This window comes from Nicotiana attenuata, unplaced genomic scaffold, assembly GCF_001879085.1.
Source record: "Nicotiana attenuata strain UT unplaced genomic scaffold, NIATTr2, whole genome shotgun sequence".
In the NCBI taxonomy this organism is placed as follows: Eukaryota; Viridiplantae; Streptophyta; class Magnoliopsida; order Solanales; family Solanaceae; genus Nicotiana; species Nicotiana attenuata.
Window position 1 is genome coordinate 40764 of NW_017674754.1, and position 4254 is coordinate 45017.

Consider the following 4254-nt stretch of genomic DNA (forward strand, 5'->3'; position numbering starts at 1 on the left):
TCACTGACTGTCAGAATGCTGAAGGAAATGAAGGGGGCATTTGGCAAGAGCATTCCTACTGTTGAACCTGCGTGAGCTGGGAGAGTTGATCGACAACGGCATCCGGTCTGGAGAGGGTCCTTCTGGGACCAAGTAGATTAGATTTACTTTCTTTCCTTTTTAATGTAATAAGGCCAAGTGCCATTAGCAACATTATCTTATTTAGTGTCATTTTGGGGCGCTTATTTTTACATTAATGAAATGAAGCAATTGTTGGTACTAAATCTCTCCAAATTTATTTGTCGCTAGGCCTACCCCGGGCACAATGAGGTTCCCAAATTAGGACGCGAATTTACATTCCTGCAATATGTGTTTAAATATTGCAAACATTTCAGAACCCTTACTGACTTGTTTACCTTTTTGTTTTTCTTTAATTTTTATTCCCATCCCCTAAGGTTGGTTCGCTCATACTGGCATCATCAGCGTATCACACCAGATCTAGAGGCCCTCCACCTCCTCCTCCTCCAAGTAATACAAAGAGCAAAGGGAAATCTAAAATGGACGACTTAAGCGGTATTCGAAAAGAGAATGTGGAAAATGCAGAAACATCAGATGGTCGGAGTACTCCGGCACCAAATGACTCAGTTTTGAGGTTGGAACAAAAGATATTGGAGCTACAGGGAGAGCTTGAGCAGGTCCGCAACTTGGCAAACCTATCCCTCACCCTGAATGTCCCCGACATCAATAAATAAAACACAAAGAACCCAACACCTCCTCAAAACACGCCAAACCAACACCCACAAAACCCTCCTGCACCACATCAATATGCAACCCCACCTCAAAACCTCAATCCCTTACCGGTACCAACTCCGCCACAACACCACCATCAACCAATTCAGCACCCACCAACCGCTACTTATCGCACTCCCTAGAACACACCACAACCCATTCCCGATCCTCAAAATTCGACCAATGACCATCACTACACCCAAGTCCCTGGCACTCACCAAAATAACCCTATATAAATATATGGAAATCGTACCTCACTCTACTCAACCAACTTCCTATACACCAGAATCCGCTGAGAAGGACCTTCTCATCAAGAACATGGCCGAAGAACTCAAGAAATTGACAAGTCGGGTTCAGGGAGTCGAAGGTGGCAAAGGAATAGAAGATTTGAACTACGAAAACCTATGCATACAGCTAGATGTAGAGCTGCCGGAGGGGTACAAACCTCCCAAGTTCGAAATGTTTGACGGTACAGGTGATCCCAGGGTTCATCTGAGGACCTATTGTAACAAGCTTGTCGGGGTCGGAAAGGATGAAAAGATCCGGATGAAGCTTTTCATGAGGAGTCTTACGGGAGATGCTTTGTCCTGGTACATCAGCCAGGATCCTAAGAAATGGTCCAACTGGGTGAGTATGGCATCAGATTTCATGGACCGATTCAGGTTCAACACAGAAAATGCACCAGATGTTTTCTATATTCAGAACCGCAAGAAGAAGCCCTCTGAGACTTTCCGCGAGTATGCTACTCGTTGGAGGTCAGAAGCAGCCAAAGTCAGGCCATCTTTGGATGAGGAGCAGATGAACAAATTCTTTGTCAGAGCACATGATCCGCAATACTATGAAAGATTGATGGTTATTAAAAACTATAAATTCTCTGATATCATCAAACTTGGGGAAAGAATCGAAGAGGGCATCAAAAGCGGGATGGTAACAAACTTTGAGGCATTACAAGCCACAAACAAGGCATTACAATCAGGCGGCATATCAAAGAAGAAAGACGTTGGGGCAGTAATGGTGGCTCAGGGCCCGAAATCTCCACTTACATATCAAACACCTCCACTTACAGATCAAACACCTCCACCCACATATCAAGCACCACCACCTACATATCAAACATCATCCCCCAGATATTCCGAGCCAGCCCTGTCTATCATACCTATAATTCCCAACCATCTCATTTCCACTCACCTCTAACTCGCCAAAACTATCCAAGACCATGACCCAATTTTGATCGCAAGCCACCCAGACAAAACTCCGCTATTCCTGAACCAATCAACCAGCTGTATGAAAGGTTGAAAGCTGCTGGTTACGTCACCCCTGTTCCCGCTGTGGCATCAGGGAATCCATCCTAATGGGTCAATCCAAACAAAACCTGTGCATACTATTCTGGTATGAAAGGGCACACCATTGACGAGTGCCGAACATTGAAAGATAAGATCCAGACACTGATTGACAACAAGGTCAAAAAGGCAAAAGAAGTTGCACCCAATGTTCGCAACAACCTTCTCCCGGATCATAGGAGAGGTGGGATACATTTGATAGAGATGGACGAAGAATGGGATCCTGAGGGGTCGATTGGGCTTATTCGAGAAGGCGATGACTTCAAACTCGCAGTCACACTTACTCCTATTGTAGTACAGACTCAGTCACCAATCGAGGTTGAGGTAGCTGCATCAGTTCCATTTGAGGTAGAGGTAGCTCCACCTGTGGCCACCCCTGTTCCATTTAAAGTAGAAGTGACCACGCCTTTCACAGTGACAGTATCAACCACACCTCCTTTTGATTCAAAAGCAATACCCTGGGATTACGTTGCCGAAGCTAGGCGAAAAGGAAAGGCAAAGATGGAGGAATCCGATACCGCACAAGGAATGACTTGGACCGAAAGAATCTATACATCTGAACACTTGGGAGGACCAAGTAAGGATGCCACTTCCAAGCAGCCTGTCATTGAAATAGGGCCAGATGACCTTTGGAGGAAAGTACAAGCAAGGGAGTATTCCGTCATTGGTCATTTGAACAAAACCCCAACTCAGATATCCATCCTATCACTGTTGCAAAATTCAGAGGCGCACAAGAACGCTTTGATGAAGGTGTTTGGTGAAGCTTATGTGCCCAACAATATTACCTGCGGGGAGATACCCTACATGGTAGGCAGTTGTTGGAAAGTCATAAAATAACCTTCCACAAGGATGATCTACCACCTGAAGGATTGAATCACAATTAAGCATTGCATAACGCGGTGCAATTTGAAGACGAATTCATCGCCAGGGTTTTGATTGATGGAGGTTCAAGCCTCAACATTTGTCCTCTGGATACTCTGAAAAGATTGGACAAAGGTTTTCATGAAATACGGGCAGGAAGCATGAACGTGAAAGCCTTCGATGGGTCTCAAAGGGCTATGATTGGGGAAATTAATCTGCAGATGGGGCCAACTTGGTTCGACGTTGAATTCCAAGTGCTTGATTATCAGCTTCATATAATCTTTTGTTGGGCCGACCATGGATACCTGCAGCTGGGGATGTGGCTTCCACACTACATCAAGCCGTGAAATTCGAATAGAACCATCAGGAGGTGATTATTCACGGGGACGGGAGTAACCCTATTTACACCAGTCAAACCATCCCGGTTATTAGGAATAGAAGAAGGCTAGGAGTAGAAACCTATCATCACATCGAACGTGTCAATGCCATTGAGAAAGATAAATGGTGGAGCACCAAAATAGAAAGCATACTAGCATGATCTAGGTAGGAGCCCGGCAAAGGGCTTGGGAAGAACCTCCAGGGTATTACTAAACCGATACAGCTGAAGGGTCATGGTACTACTTTCGGTCTCGGATACCAGTACACATGGCAAGAGTATAATGATTGGTCGCCTCCATGGCGTGGACCTTATTACCCTCTCGAACAACTAGTGCCACATCTGGATCAAGCTTTTCATCAGGCTGATACAATATGGGGTACCACAGAAGAAGAAGCATTAGCTGGGCTTAGGAATCTGTTCTTGGAGGATGAAGACATGGACTGCAGTGCAATAACTGAGGAGGAGGAAGAAGGCCTCACTATTCAGACTGTGGAGACGGGAGCTGTTCTCAGGAACTGGACTGCCACACTGCCCCGGGCTCGCCAAGTCCCTGGGTAGCTTGGCAGATTTTATTCCTATAGCCATTCTAGGCATCTAAGATTTTCAGTAACTTTGTTTAAAGACTTACTTGTTTTAAAATAAATGCTCGATTCATCGAGCCGTGCTTGTTTGGATGTTTTTTCAGTTTTAATCAAATGCATTGCTCTTTATTATTCATTATTATATTTTCTATACTTTTTTCTTTCTACAGCATTATTATTACTTTTCCTGATAAAGCGATGAGTGTGACATGTAACGAGGCAACACAATATGATGGTAGTGATTCGGATGAAGAAGATGAAATACCCGAGGAAGTTGTTAGGGAGGTTGAAAACTTTGAGAATAAGCCTAAGTCCAACCTGGACG